A 17,527-nucleotide genomic window follows, 5' to 3' on the forward strand; every position below is an offset into this window, starting at 1 on the left:
GGATGCCGTTTGCCGTTTCTGCAAGAAGCGAGGGCATATTGCCAAAGTATGCCGCAACAAAAGAAATTTCAGCCCCCGGCATCAAGGAAGCAGCCCGAGAAGACTAGATGGCAACCCCACCAAAAACCAGGACCGCCCGACTGACAGCAGATGGAGCCGAGATAGTCGAACCAAGAAGTTCAGCGATGTACCAAGAAGTGAAGAAACGCACCAAACGGTCATCATTGGCAACACTTCATCAATTGACGCACGAAAGATACGTATTGAGGTCGCCATTGAAAACCAACCATGCATCATGGAAGTGGAGTCTGGCTCCTACCTCTCTATGGTCTCTGGCGGACCATAAAATGCCTGATACCCACCATACGCCGCAAGACCTAAGAGACCAGAAACTGATTTTTGGGACTATCAAGGAAACCGCATCCCGGTTGCAGGTACAGGACACTTCAAGATTTCATTCAAAAACCGTACCAACATCCTACCACTCACAATCGTCGATAAGGACTGCCCCAGCCTACGGCTTGCAATGGTTCACACAGCTGGGCATCGAGATGGCAGGCATCAACCACATAGATGATGAAGATTGGGAAGCGACACTCGTGCGGGACTTCCAGGAGGTCTTCGATGACACCGTAGGAAAGTACAAGGGGTCCCCGATCTCCTTTAATCTTAGCCCTGACATCGCTCCTATCTGCCTCAAACCGTGCCGAGTGCCATTTGCACTCAAGCCGAAAATAGATGAGCAATTAAATAAGCTCATTGCGCAAGGCGCGATTAGAACCTATCGACCATGCCCAATGGGAAACACCAATTGTCACCCCCATCAAACCAGATGGCTCCCTGAGAATTTGTGGGGACTACAAGGCCACCCTCAACCACGCTTTGCAGCAGAGTGCCTACCCCGTGCCAGTAGTCCAGCAACTCCTGCACTCACTGGGGGTGGCAGAATCTTTGCAAAGCTCGACCTGGCACAAGCCTATCAACAGCTGCTGGTTGATGCTGAAACCGCTGAAGCTCAAACTATCGTGACACATTGAGGGGCATTTAAATGCAACCGACTCCAATTTGGAGTCAGCGTCGCACCGGGGTTTTTCCAGAGCCTAATGGAAAGACTGCTGCATGGAATTAAAGGAGTCGTTCCCTATTTCGACGATGTTTTAGTAGCAGCCCCAATAAGAAACAATTGGAAAACGACTCAGGGCAGTCCTTCAAAAATTTAAAGACTCCGCCTCAAAGTAAAAAAAAGAGAAGTGTCAGTTATGTACCGAAGGGTGGAATTCTCGGATACCTCCTTGACAAACAAGGAATCCACCCTACCAACAAAAACTAAAAGCCATCAAAGACCAAAAACAAAACGGACCTCCAAGCTTTCCTTGGACTCATTAATTTCTATAATATTTTCCTACCCCAGAAAGCAACTGTCGCTGAACCCTTGCACAGACTCCTCGATAAAAGGCTTCCTGGATATGGGGACGGCGAGAGGAACACGCTTTCCAACAAATAAAAAATCTTTTAACTTCAGATGCAGTCCTCATTCAATATAACAAAACCCTACCACTGACTGTGACTTGCGACGCATCACCCTTCGGTGTTGGCGCAATCTTAAGCCACATTTTGCCAAATGGAACAGAGGCTCCCATTGCATTTTTCTCCAGAACCCTGTCCAAGCCGGAGAGGAACTACAGCCAGCTGGACAAAGAAGCCCTCGCCATCGTTTCAGCAGTAAAGAGATTCCACGATTACATTTATGGTAGGACATTTTCCATTATTACAGACCATAAGCCCCTACTTGGCATATTGGTGGGTAACAAATCCACTCCACACATCCTGTCTCCTAGAATGACACGATGGTCCGAATTTCTTGCCGCTTATAATTACAAATTAATACATCGCCCAGGCAAGACTATTTCGCACGCTGATGCCTTAAGCCGCTCCCCTTTGCCAGATTTGCAAGATGACCCAGCACCCACATTACCAATTTTGCAAATTGAAACAGTACCCATGCCACCATTAACCGCGCAAGACATTGCCCACGGAACCAGAAAGGACAAACGCTTGGCGCGAGTTCTCAGCTGGGTGGAGAGGGGATGGCCAGAAAACGAGCAAAACGAACTTTTTAAACCGTTTAAAAACCGGCAAACTGAACTCTTTTCACAAAGGGGTTGCGTGTTGTGGGGAGACCGGGTGGTAATACCGAGACACTACAGAAAAAGTTTTAGACTTGCTGCATGACGGGCACCCTGGCATTGTACGTATGAAAGCCCTGGCCAGGAGCTATGCTTGGTGGCCAGGCATGGACAAGCAAATTGAAACCTGGGTCGCCGCTTGTAACAGATGCCAAGAGACTCGCTCGGCTCCCCCAAAAGCCCCACCATTAGAATGGGAGACACCCAGAGGCCCTTGGTCGCGCATCCATATTGACTTTGCAGGGCCGACCAAGGGGCATACCTTCATAATCACTGTTGACGCTTACTCGAATTGGCTCAAGGTGAGCAGAATGAAGACAACCACCACAGAAGCTGTCATCAAGAAATTAAATAGACTTTTCGCCACGCATGGTCTGCCAGATGTGATAGTATCTGACAATGGCCCACAGTTTACCGCCTTGGCTTTTGAACAATACTTGGCAGACCGCGGCATCTGGCACGCATTGACATTGCCGGCTCACCCAGCAGCGAATGGCAGAGCTGAACGCATGGTTCAATTTACAAAAAAAACTCTTCAAAAAATGGAACATGGCAACATCCATGAGAAAGTCACCAAAATGCTTCTAATCCAACACATCACACTGAACACCACTACCAACAAAAGCCCAGCAGAATTGCTAATGGGCAGAAGACTCCGGTCACCCCTGGACAGCCTGCACCCTGCTTACACCCCGGAAAGACCCCTGGGCTCCGGCAGCAAGCACCGCACCTTCAAAGTAGCAGACACTGTTTTTGCCAAAAACTTTACGGGGGACCCACTTTGGCTCCCTGCTAAAATTACCTAAATCACAGGCCCTCGTTCCTACTGGCTCGAGACCACCGATGGTAGGTCGTGGAAACAACATATTGACCAGCTAAGATCTAGGCTGGCCACCTTTCCCCTCATAGACTCTAACCAAGAAATCAGAGGGGGGGGGCCTCAAACTCTGAAAAAGAACTGGCACCTGTGCAAGCAGAACAACCCCCACATACATCAAATAAAGACCAAACATTGAACCAACAATACTTACCAGCCAGCAGGGATTCGTGGCAGACAGGTACTTCGCCTGGAAACAGCAGCCGGACAAGCTCTACCAGCCCAGAGAACCCAGGCGGGAGCAGCAGAGCGAACGACTCAACCGACCCGGAATCACCAGGTGGGAGTCGCAGCTATAGGCCCGGCTCACCCTTCCAGGCGGTTCCATCGAGGAGCTTGAGAGCGACGCGGAGCCCGTCCGAACCCAACGACGACCAAAGACATTGTGAACCGCGCAAGTCAAGTAGGCAGGTTCGAAGACCCACCTACTTGCGTGACTATGTTATTCCGCCCCTTGGATGGAACCAAGAGGGGAGGGGTGTTCCATACTAGCAGGCTTGTAGGCCTTCATTCCTATTGGTCCGGAAGAGCCGGGCCGTGATTGGACGATATAAAGCAATCCTGATTGGTTCGCATGTGGTTTGCCACGATTGGGTAAAACCAAGCGCGGCAAGCTCAAAAGGCTGTCATAGGCTGCCTAGCTGCGGCCAGCTCTATAAAAAGAGCTGCCGCGGCTAGGGTTGCCGTCTCAGAATCTGCTTTCTAAATAAAGAGCTGTTGTTCACTACCACGAGCCTCATCTCTCTATGGGACCCACCGACTATACTTAACAATTTTCACCCTCCTGGAGGCTCAAGGGAAACCTCTGCAGCCTTGGGAGACCGAAAAACAGGCCTTCCGGGAATACTGGAAGTGCCTAAACAGACCCAAGCCTGTTTTCCCTCAAGCCTCTGGGAGGGTGAAAATGGCCTTCCCTGGGCTCCAGATGCAGTCCAGAGGCTGAAAACGGGCACTTCCAATATTTCCAGAAGGACCGTTTTTCGGCCTCCGGAGGCTGCAGAGGCTTCTCTTGAGCCTCCAGGAGGGCGAAATGGTCTCCAACGGGCCGAAAATCAGCTGGGAGGTGTGCACATGTGCACTGCAGATAAGGGGGTGGGGCACGGGTGTTGCACATGCATGCACAGGGAGGGGCAGGGCACATTGCATTGAGGGTGCCAGCACACAAGCGCTTTCGGCACACCACAACAAAAAGGTTCACCATCACTGCTCTATGTGTTTCGTTCATTCTCAAGTAAGCAAACTTTGTTGATATCTTTGCTAAGCCAAAGGACAATTTTGCACATTGCATTAGCTAGCTTTTCCAGTGGTCATTGCTTTCCATCCCCATAGTTACTGCTATCTTTCTTATTGTTATAGGAACTATAGCTATGCAACTTTATAATTTTGCAGCGTTTAATTCTCTTTGCTTCCAAATATTTCTGAAGAGCAAAAAATTCCTAGCCCAGAGACTACATACACTTCCCAATTATTATTTTTGTAATCTTCAGAGTGTGTGGAGGCGAGGTGGGGAAGGGAGAAATGAAACTGATTTAAAATAATAATGGAGATTAAATCATGTTGTCTCTAAGAAAAAGCCAGATTCTGTCTGCCCTTTGAGGTAGCACAAATCATGAGTATTAATACTATCTTATCATTCTAGAGCCATGGTGGCACAGTGGTTTGAGTGCATTATTGCGGGCTAATTCACTACCAGGATTTTGATCCTGACCAGCTCAAAATTGACTCAGCTTTCCATCCTTCTGACATCAGTAAAATGAGGACCCAGATTGTTGGGGGCAATATGCTGACTCTGCAAACTGCAGCAGGCAAGCATGCTCATGCAAGTAGAGCTGTGCATGCTCACACACTTGCCTGCTGCTTTTATGGTCTGATTCCAAATGGATCATGGCCTGGGGTTGGGGACCCTTGCTATAAAAACACTATGAAGTGATATAAAGTCTAAGTACTATTGCTACTGCTATCTTTATTGCAAAGTTATAAGTCTTGGAAGTCTGAAAGCATTTCTTCCTTTTACTTTCCAGAGAACTAAAGTGATTTACTTCCCAAATGCCTCTCATACCCCATTTCCTTCTGTGGACTGAGATATCTTTTGCATGAAGATTGTCTAGTTTTTGATTCTTCCTCCTATTTTCCAAAGGCCTTTATAGAATTGATTTTGGGGCAATTAATTTTAATGGATTTCAGAGCATTTTTAAAGCCCCAAGTTAAACAAGCAAATTCTCAGACATTTTATACCTGTATGCACTTTGATTTGGAAATAGAAAAATATCTTATACTAGGATATAGGACTGTAAGTTTGTTGCTTGTATCCTTACAATTTATATTGACTGTTTCCTAGTATGATTTGATTGCTTATTTGTACCCGATGACAATATTAAGTGTTGTACCTTATGATTCTTGACAAATGTATCTTTTCTTTTTATGTACACTGAGAGCATATGCATCCAGACAAATTCCTTGTGTGTCGAATCACACTTGGCCAATAAAGAATTAATTAATTAATTCATTCATTCATTCATTCATAATATACTTTATAGTTCCAAAATCATAGAACAGATTCCAGGAGCAGACCTTTACTGTTTGCAGAATGTTCTTTCTAAAGAACACTCTTATTTTCTTTTCTTTTTTTAATATAAATTTTATTTGGGTTTTCACAAAAACATAATACAAATAAAACATATTTTTTTGAGAATAGCATGATCCCAGGTTATCACTTCTCCATACAGACACAAACTCAATTTCATATTCATCTTTGTGTTCTATTTCACATCTTATTACTATTTTAACATTTTCTCCATAATTTTCCCCCACCCTTGGTCTTCTCAGCTTTATTTTTAATTGTCTAATATCTAAATTCAATTATATATATTTTTCTAAGTTTCAATCTCTTTCTAATCATTATATTTATACTTTTGTCTATCCTGTTTCAATTTCATATTATCTTTTCTTATTAAACAAATTTTCCCCTGTAGTTACTAATTGGAGTATGACACATTTATATATTTTAATTTTATCCATTCAACTCTTATTTAAACTTCAATTTATGCCTTTAGAATTATAACATTCAATATAGTACATAACTTCCAATTGAATTCTGCTTGGTACATCTTCTTTCTGTTTTTTAAGTTCCATTTTCAGTTCTTCCAAAAATAATGCCATTTTAAACACTTTTAAACAACCACCCAATTGATTTTAATCATTTAAATCCAATAGCCAAAAATCCAAAAATCACCAAGTAATCCAAATAATCCAAAGCTGTTTCTTCTTGCTTCTTTTTTCCACTTTCTCTTCCTGGGGTTCTATTATTTTGTTACAAAGTTTCAGTTAGAATGTATCTTTTAGGAATCTTGTTAAAGTTTCACTGTAAGTTCCTTTTAGTTCCAGGCAGTCTTCTCCATTTTTCCAGATCCTGCCCTTTTGTTCTTTCCTTTTCTCTCCTTTCCTGCTTTTAAAGGTTTTTGAGTATCCAAAAATCTTTATTATCGCTTTGACATTTTATTTTCAACTTAAATGCCTATTGATGTCAAAGTGGATTTTTGTCAATTTCTTACTTAAATCTCTTAACTGTCAGTATAAGGAAGAGAAGAAGAAAAAAAGCCAAATCCTTTCCCTTCCCTCTCTCCTTCGCTGCTTCAAAATCTTCTTTGGGAACAATGTTATTTTTTATAGTTCAAATTCCAGGGTACCTTACATTGTTGCTTTTTCAATTCAACCAGGTCAACCAAAACTTTTCTCTTCTTATCTTCCTCCTGCACATTCTTTTCCGGTTGAGTTCTTCTTTGAGGTGGCCATTTCTGACCACCACTGCAACTGCCTTGAAAGGGAGTAATGGCCAGCTGGGGAGGAGAGATGTGACTCTCCTCGACCCTGCTGGCAGTCTCCTCCATCTTCACCACCTCTATGGGATGGCTTAGCCCTGAATCCAGCCAGCTCGGGGAGCTCTGGCGGCAAGCACGAATCAAAACTGCGCATGATCGCGGATTTTGGTCCATCGCCAAAGAAGCTCAAACCGGAAGTCCAGAACATTCTTATATTCTTATACTCGTCAAATGGCTTCAAGGAAAGCAGAAAATTACTCACAAAAACTGCAAATTGTGCTAATTTTCTGGTAATACTGTTTTATATATAGTGACATGTATGGATGGGTGAGTGAGCGTAAATGTATCTATACACTCAGGGGTGGGATCTGACCAGTGTAACTACCGGTTTGGTGATATACATTTTGCTGTGTGCGCATGAGAAATGTCATCAGCTTGCTGCCTGGACAGCTGAGCAGCGTTGCACGCGGGTGCGCAGCAGTTGAAAAGCACTTTTTCCCAGCTTTTTCAACTGCAGCTGTGCTGCACAAAGCAGCTGAGGTTGAAAAAGCAGGAAATAAAGGTCAGGTAACAGCACGGGAAGGTGGGTGGGGCAAAGCAGCAGCAGACATAGAACTGGTTCTATGTCTGCTGCTCTTCAGCACTACCAGTTCTACAGAGCCAGACAGAACCGGTAGAATCCTATCCCTGTATGCACTTTCTCTATGTACACATAAGAAACAAAATTTCTTCTCACACCCAAGGATCTTTTTAATGTTGGGTCTTCACCAGAGGCCTAGAGGTCTAAGCTGGTAGTACCCAACTGGCCCAGCTGTGGGAGAGAGGGGAACCAAGCTGCACAAGCAGTGGGCTGGGATGCATGCAAGTGGAGCTGTGCTTGCGTGTGCATGTACGCCAGCATGACATTCACACAAGTAGAGCTCCTAGCATGTTCATACATGCCAGCCCACCACTTGCACAGCCTGGTTACAGATAAGCCACAGCCCAGTAGTGGGCCAGAGCCTGGTGGATGGGGTACCCTGATCTAAGCAATATCATTTTCTATGCAATAGAAAATTGTTCCTGCGCTCTTTTTGACAGAGAGCTTTGTTATTATCTCTGGAATTTAATGGAGCCACTCTCCCAGCTTAGGAATCACAGCTCTGGGTTCTCCTACCATCACTGACACCACCTTGGCCTTTACTTTCCACATCCTTTTTACTTTACCAGCTTCATCTCTCCTTCTCCCTTCCCCCCTCCTCTCCTCCCCTCTCACACACACACAGAGTCAAGGCACTAATGACCTGCTTGTGGCAATTGAAAACACATTGGTGTTGGCTCTCATATGGAATATGGAATGTCTGAGCAATGAACCAGGGTATTATCTGTTTTTACTCAGGACATGAAACCAGGAAAACAAATGGATTTATTGCAAGCAAGAAATTTGCCCAAGCATTGGAAAGCTCCTTGATGGTTAATGATTGCATTATGACCATCCAAGCCCCTCAGAATCACAGTTGTCAAAATCTATGCCCCAATGACCGATGCAATGGAGCTTGAAATAGAGGATTTCTATGCCAGCATAAAAAATAACCCTCCAGTGCAAGTGCCCAAAAAAGATATTACAGTATTTATGTACAGGATGGTTTCAGTGCAGAAGCTGGCAGTCAAGCAGCAACAGGCATCACTGGCAGGTTTGGATTTTGACAGAGGAATGATGCAGGTGATCATTTGGTTCAATTTTGTCATGAGAATCATTTTTATATTATGAATACCCAATTCAAACAGCACAATTGTCATTTATAAATTTGGAATCACCAAATAACCTATCATAATCAGATCAACTATGTCTTATGTAACTGTCAATGGTCTGGTTCAATCCTCAGTTGTCAAGACTTAGTTGAGTGCCAACTGCAGTTCAGATCAGTCAAATTATGTAATATTAAAATGGCAGATCCAACAGAGAAGTTTATCATCACCAAAATCCCTTCCAAATATGCAACTGAATTAAAAAAAAACAGGTTTGAACTTCTGGACATTGCTAAAAAGAGGCTCAATATACTATGGCAAGAAATTCAATCTGCCATTATTGCAACAGCAGTGACACACGTGTTGTAGAAGAAGCCAGAGGAAAACAAGCACAAGTGTTTCTTGGATGAAACCATCTGAATAGCAAAGCAGCCAAAACAACAGGTAAACAGGAGGAAGCAAGGAGATGGGATACAAATGTATAAAGTGCAGCAAGGTAAGTTTATTGGAACCACCATTACAAACAGCTAGGGCTACAGAAAGGGCCACATCAGGAATTCAGTTACACAAGTCAAAAAAATTCAAACACCATTTATTGTTCACAAAAATAACATCCCATTTGTTTTATTATACTCAAGAAAGCTTTAAATTATGTAGATCACACAATGGAGAGCCCTGGAAGACCTGGTGGTGTTAATACGTCTAGTCAAATTGGTGAAGTCCAAATCAGGAAGTCACTTTGTGAACCCATATGGAGATACTGATTGATTCAAAAAGGAGTGTGACAATGTTGCATTCTTTCATGTTTCTTGGTCAACCTGTATGCTGGAGTGATCATGAGAAAGCTGAAACTTTAAGAATCAAAATTCATATAGAAAGAAGGTACATCAACAATCTTTGCTGACAACACAAATCTCCTCTCAAAAACCAAATGAGAACTGAAACATCTGATCAAAAGATTAAAGAAAAAAGCCGGAAATTTGTTGTCTTCCTGAACATAAAAAAGGCTCATGACCACTGTGAAGAATGGAAATGTCAAAAGAACAATTGACAGTGAAGAGAAAAAATGAGCTCAAGAATTCATTTGTCTAGAATCTCAGACTGATCAAAGCAGTGAATGGAGTGCAGAAATAAAGCATTGAACCACATTCATTTGCATAGCCATGGTGAGCATGTATTGAGTATGGAAAAGCAATGCCATCATCTTGGCAACTACATGCAGATTAATCTACACTATCATGTTTCCCGTAGTTACCTATTGTTGTGAAAGTTGGACCATGAAAAACTAAACAGGAGAAAAACCAATTAATTTGAGCTGTGGTGTTGGAGAAAACTCCTGCACATTTCTTGGACAGCAAAGGTGATACACAAGCAAAAATTGGAACATATACAACCAGACAGATTGCTGGAAGGCAAAATTACAAAATTCCACCTTACTTATTTCGGCTATGTGATGCACTCAAACTCACTGGAATAGGCAATTCTGTTTGGAATGGTCAATGGTAAAAGCAAACCAAGTTGCCAAAAAAACAACAACAACAACACAGTGGCTAGATACCATCAAAACCAACCATAACCACAGCATACAAGATTGAGAAATGTTAGGAGTGCTGGTCCATAGACTTGGAGAGGATTGGATATGATTGAATGGATATGTGGGGTGATGGGAAGCCATTTACACTTTCTCTCACAGCTAATCTGGTTACAGAACATACTCAAATTAAATCAACAGCTTAACTGTGAACAAAGGCTTTAGTCAGGCAGAATACTTTTTTTTTAAATTGGGAAATTGACAATGAAGTTTAAAAGAAGATAGCAAGAAAGGAAATGCAGAACTCTGCATACTTCTATTGAACCTTACAAATCATTTCATTAGTGCAAGGACAGTAACTTAAGACAGTATGTGTTCTACTGAATCTGGAAAGATTTTAATGCACAATACCTGAAGGTGACCTAAGAATTTGGCTTGGTATAGGTCATTGCCTTTAGTATATTATATATTATTATTATTTTCATAATTGTTTCAATTTATGATATTATTTTGGGGATCATTGTGAGGAATTGTTGCTGCAGGTAAAAAAAAAATGAAACAAAGGTAAGTCTTAGTTTGTGCCTTTGTCAAAGATTTTCCAAATCAATGTAATTAACATGTTATGCTCTGGCAATTAACATGTTATGCTCTGGCAGTATTATTTCACTTACTTCATTGATCAAAGTTGAAATGAATGGAGAGAGAGAGAGAGAGAGAGAGAGAGAGAGAGAGAGAGAGAGAGAGAGAGACTAAGACCTATTAATTACCTTTTTAAAAGAATGCTCAAGGATGTTTTAGATTTTTTTTTGAAAGACACCACAGTACATTTGTGCAAAGTGCTGCTCCACTAATTGTTTTATCCCTGAAAAGTTGCAGTTATCTGTCAGCTTTCAAATATAATTGGACCCATTGCTATTTTTAAGGTCTCCATTCCATTTGTACAAAGTATAGAATTCCATGGCAGAAGAAAAATGCTGTTCTAATTGAATCATTACTTACAAAGACAAGGCAATGGGGTTCATTTTATTCAGCGTTGCATGTATTATACTCCTATAGCTTTCATTTTTTCTTTCATATGTTCTTACCCTATGTATGCGGGGGGACTCTGGTTTTTTTGAAGGGGAAGGGAGGGAGAAGTTTTAGAAAACAAATGGACTTTCATAAAAGCATTGTTATTTAAAAATTTGCAAGTTTTATGTGGAGGTTTGCATGTGAAGTTAGTTTAGTTTGAGAAGAACATATTTTTAATTGATAAATGTGGTGATATCATGGTGATCTATCTGTAAATTGGAGTTATACAGATCCAGTGATTGTAATAATTAAAAAGGGGGAAGCTTCCTGGGTTCAGATCCAGAGTTCCATGCTCTCCCCATAAAATCATCTTTGTCCTGAAAATCCCTAATAAATCCAGATAGAGATGGTCAAGTCAAACTTTCAGCTATCACATCATGTAACTCAGTAGAAGTTACTTCTTGTTGAGCAATAGGTTATGTGCCATAACCTAATATGTTCCCTTCAAACCCATTTAATAAGAATCAACCACAACTATTTCCTTAATGAGTCAAACAAAGTCAGTATGAAGTCTTTACTAAACCTAATGGCCTGAATTCTTTGGATACTAATTCCTAGTGATGAGAACCAGTCTTTTCCTGTAATGTGATTTGATTTTCCTTTCTGTAAGGATGATTAGGAGCTTTCCTTGGGGGAAGCTGCAGTCATCATTTCAACCTCCAGCAAGATCAACTTATTTTTGTTATAGTCATGCAGAAAATACAGTGGACTCCAAATTTGGGAGAAAGCTCCAATGGAAAAGAAAAAAGAAAAAAAAAATATTCTTATTGATTATTGCTAAGGCAGATGCAGAATCATCACAAATAAATACTATTGCTAACACTGCATCATTTTGAGACTTGTCATCACAGTTTTGAAATGAGTTAGTTTCCAGAATTCTGTAAAAAGTCATCTTCTTTTTAAAGTTAAGTGATGTGATTCCTCGGTTCAGTTCCTTGGTTGTTCACTTATTTAATTGGCTCATTTTAAATCTGTTTTCCATACTTTTAATTCTGCACAAAGATATATTTGTGCCTCTCTGAAGAATTTGTGGATGGTGCATTTCCTATATTCTGCTTGCTGTGCAGAATTTTTAGTCTGCTGGGTATAGATAGTTTTTACATTAGCTGCTTCCTCCTTGATGCCTGTAACTTGTAGTGATGCTGATATATATTTTTTTGAGCTATTTCAAATGACAAACCTCTCAGACATAAACATTCATTGGAATTCATCATCATAAACTCCACATGCAAGAGAATCCCTTGATATCTCTTCTAAATCCCCAAATCTGAACTATTGAGAGAGATTATGCAACTCTATGGTTTAAGCAGTAATACCTTCTCCAGGAGGTTCAACTTATTTGTGAAATCCCTGTATAATAATTGATAGTGTTGGTGAGAAATGAGCCTTCAAGTAATTTCACAAATTCATCAAATATTTTTGACTTTTGCTGTAAGAGGAGTAGTTAATTCTATTATTATGGGTTCTGCATGCAGTTAAAGGGACAGTTTCCTTTTATCCAAGGCCAGCTGTCTGTTTTAAGATAAAAATAGCACTAGCACTTAGCACTTAGACTTATATACTGCTTCACAGTGTTTTACAGCTGTCTCTAAACAGTTTACAGAGTCAGAATATTGCTCCCAATAACGTGGGTCCTCATTTTACTGACCTTGGAAGGATGAAAGGCTGAATCAACCTTGGGCCAGTGAGAATCGAATTGCTGGCAGTCAGCAGAATTAGTCTGCAATGCTGCATTCTAACTATTTGCACCACGACATCTCTTCGATAAATAAAATAAAGCTTTGCAGCATATGAATCCCAGGATTAAGCAATAGCACTTTACAGCGTTTTTATAGACCTCTCTAAGCAGTTTCAGAATCAGCATATTGCCCCAAATAATTTGGGTCCTCATTTTACCAACCTCAGAAGGATGGAAGGCTGAGTCAGCCTTGAGCCTGGTGAGCTTTGAACTGCCAAATTGCTGGCAGCTGCCAGTCAGCAAAAGTAGCCTGCAGTACTGCACTCTAACCACTGCACCACTTTGTCTCTAAAGGTTGACTAAGTGGTGAAATCTTACTGTGTTCTGTTTATCAGTAGAATTGGAGAGTAGATCCAAAATTCCTGCTGTTTTTTAGTTCTTGGCATATTCCACCTTCATTGCAAAACAAGAGAAAGAGAAGCACACAGATAGATTTGAAACACAACTCATTTTTATTGTTACAGCATAGAAGCAGCAGAAGCCCCAACCTACAACTCTCAACTTACAAGGGGAACAATGGATTGAGAAGCAGTAATTAGCAGTCCAGCATTTGTAAACATGCTCAAACTAACATGCAGGTTCCTTCTCTCCAATTTTCTTTTCATACACATCCATTCAGCTACTTTAGGGTAAAAAACTGGCCCAAAGTCAAGACTGATTCCAAAGCAAACTATCTTCTCCATTATTAAATTACTATCATGTCACAGTCAAAGCTGTAATTTGACATTTTATGAAAAGCTTGGCCTTTATTAAATCTAGAATTTGAAAAAAAAAAAAGATTGTTTTACACAGCTGGAAAGAACTATACACTTCTGATATTAAATATTGGATTTAAGATATTTTTTCACCAATTTTTCAAATGCTTTTATATTCTAAAACTGAGAAGATAGAATAATAGATTTCTATATGGTCTACAGTGAACAACTACAAAAATTGTACTTAGGTTATCTGTTTATGAAATTACTTTAGCTAGCATTAAAAATAACAATGTTTTTTTTTTAAAAAAAAATATTTTCAAGAACATACGCAGTTAATAATATAGTAGTAGTGATTCATGTTTCAAATTTACCATAAAACTTATGATGAGACAAGGATTAAACCAATTGCTAAATAAGTTGTTAATTCACAAAGCATTCCTCTCAAGTTGCCATAGGCAAGGAGGATGGGGAAGCGAACCTCGTAGCTCCATCAAGGAACTTGCATTTCAGTCAAAACAAAGCACATTTCAGCTGGCAATGTCAAGGTCATCTCCACGGGGATCCAGTGTCTGGAGGGAGTGACTTCTACAACTCGCAAAAAATGTTTTGTTGGGAATGTGACTGATGACACATCTTGGGGGGAAGGGGAGACAGGGTCAGAGACAAAGTGTGAATTAAGTGAGGTCAGAGTTGGCTTCATCTGGTCCATGCTGACATGAAGCTCCTAATAAATAACTGGATTTCTTTTGAAGCTTGGCCTAAGGCTCGTGATTTAATTAAGACATTGGTTGGAACCCTGACATAAGTGACATTATATACTCATATTGCTATATAGTTGTTAAGCAAGACATCACATGTTTTTGACTTGTAATTTCATGTTTGTATTCTGCATTAATTCTGCTTGTTGGAAGCTAGTTGCAAAGCACATGAACATGATCATAGGACACTGTGACAGCCATAAATGCAAGGAGGTTTCAAAGTATGTGAACAGAGATGATGCAGGATACTTTGATAGATGTAAATGCAAGGATTGGTTGCAAAACTGGTTTTTCCTTTTTCAACTGTCATTAACTTTGAATGGTTGCTAAATGAGCCAGTCAGTAAGCAAGAATTGCATGTATCTCATTAATTTTGTTTTGTTAATGTATTATGTAGCAATATGAGTAAATTATGTCACTTATTTAGAAAACCATGATTTAGCTTTGCTATTTTTCTTGTCTTGTCTTGTGGAAAAGACATCCATTTTATCTGAAACCAAGAAGAAAGCCTTAACAATCCTGTTAGAAATCTTGTTTTCATTTAAGTTTTGTATAACTGGTAGAATTATTGAACTTTAGGATTAAATAATTGGTTGGGGGAGGATTTTCAGAAATAGCTTCTTTTAGAAGGATAATCTTCTGAGGGAATAGATGACTGAAAGATCAACTACAATAATGACAGTAAATATTATATACTTCTCTCTTTCTGTGTGTTTTCCTTACTATTCTACTATAATATCTGCAAGTCAAACATGATAGAATATGAACACTGCTATCAGACTATTGCTGATAGGAAATGTGATGATTTATCCCTAAAAAGATATGCAGATTCATAAATATTACAGTTCAAAATATCACAGAACGTCAATGGGAAAAAGTTTTTGATGCCTGAGATTTCCTAAAATGGGAGGTTTTCTTTTGTATATAATAATAATAATAATAATAATAATAATAATAATAATAATAATAACAACCATCACCATCATCATCACCATCATAATAGCAACAGTAACAGTAACAGTAACAGTAACAATAATAACAACAATAACAATACTAATAATACTAATAATACTAATAATACTAATACTAATACTACTACTACTACTACTACTACTACTACTACTACTACTACTAATAATAATAATAACAACAACAACAACAGTCTGCAAGATGTTCAGACTGGATTTGGCATTTTTAGCCACCTATTGAGTTCTTACCGAGGCCCTGGGATAGGCAAATGTTGATGTTTTATGATGTTGTATTATTGCTGAAGAATGTAAGTTCTGAGTAAAGCTTCCATTTGCAATTGACTGATGGTGATTTTGTCAATGTCAATAGTATTCAAGTGGTGCTCCAGTTGTTTTTCCACATTTTTTATTGTTGATGAAACTTAATAATTTTATTTTAGTGTCTCCCTGTAAAAATAGCTAATACAATATCTTTCAAATAATAAGAGAAAAATAAAACTGTGGGAATGGATAATTCTGACTGGAAAGGAGTCTGAAAATAGTGCTGTTTTTAATTATCAGAAAAGTCAATAAGCATAATAAATAACAAATGTTTATGTTAGCTAATGATAGTATCAGAATGGGAGAGTCAGAAAAGAGTCATTTATGAAGATGCAAAATTTGAAATTGTCAGAGAGGCATCTATAATAAATTAACCGTCATCTTATCTGATGATATATATCAGTAACCTTGTAGGACTCCAATGATCACTATATGATCATTAGCATTGTATATGCTAATAAATGATAATTTTGTCAGTGTGAATGTGCTATAAGTTCTAGTTTTAGTACTATAATGAAGAGTCTTATGAATCTATGGGACCTTAAAATTTAAAAGAGGCTGATTCAGGTATTCTGCACATATGAGCTTAGTAAGTATTTTATCATTCCTTGTGTTATAGAATTGCTCACAGGCAGAGATTTCCTGACTATTTCAAATACTTCTAAAAACATAAATACTCCCACAAGTCAAATTCAGTTCTTGGTGCATCCATCAGTGATCTTGGCAACAATACTGTGTGTCATACCTTTCTTCCTGAATTATTTTTCAGTTACTAAGTTTAGCAAATCACCTATAGGGAGGCTTAGTAAGTAAATAAAGATCACACCAAGGTTTTACCAAAGCTTACTGTGAGGAATAGCTGCTGGCTTCTTAAGTTAAATATAAAATACAGCTTTTAAAAACCAAGTCTTCCTAATCCACAGCACTTAAGAAGAAGAGCTGCTCCACTAAGCAGAGTAATCTTGATACTAAAGATGAAAAAAAGATAATATATTGCATTAGATTAAAATAACAATAGACTGAACAAAGGGTGAAATTGCATTCATTGCCAAATAGTAGAGCCCAGGATGGGTAGTTCAATATCCTTCTCCTCTTGTAAAAATGATTAATTCAGTATTTTCTAAGTCTCTCTCTCTCCCCTTCACTCACTCACACACACATATACACAGTGAGAGAGCAAAAACACCTAGGATTTCATATTTCATTTTTAGAGATAAAAATGAGCAGCAATCATTACTGAGAGCTTTGTTCGTATTAGAAGCAGAAATGAGGAGATTTCAAACAAACCTCTGGGTCAGGTTTTGTTTAATTAAAACTGTCAAAAAGAAAAATCAAAGTTCACTAAGTTTGAAGGAATGCATTTGCAGATGTAAACTCAACAACACAACCCAACATTCATCTAAAGAATTGTTTAGGATAGCAACTCTTTTGACAAGCAATATCTTTTCTGGATCGTTGACTATTGAATGGAAATGGATCCTCAAGTTCTTTATCTTAATGGACTCTTGTTCTGAACCACATGTGTTGGAAATGATGCCTTGGTTTTGAAACTCCTAATTTGCCTTGTGAACTGAGTTGAATTCCAGTTCTGAGACTGCCTGTAGATCGATCTACCCTACAATGTTCCCTTAGTTTTTATATATGTTGCTTGACAGTTTGCTTTTTTAAAATGTGTATTAACCTTGGACTGATTATTCACATGAGTGTAATAACTTGACTTTTGGCTTTGGTTATACCATCTCCTAAATAGGGTGTGTATTAACAGTGGCTTATTGTTGATTGATTTGTTTAATCAGGAAAAAGAAGAGCGGAAGCACACTTTAAAAAAAAAAA

Source organism: Notechis scutatus, chromosome 1, assembly GCF_049901735.1.
Source record: "Notechis scutatus isolate UNSWTSFEM ecotype Mainland chromosome 1, rNotScu1.2, whole genome shotgun sequence".
NCBI lineage: Eukaryota > Metazoa > Chordata > Lepidosauria > Squamata > Elapidae > Notechis > Notechis scutatus.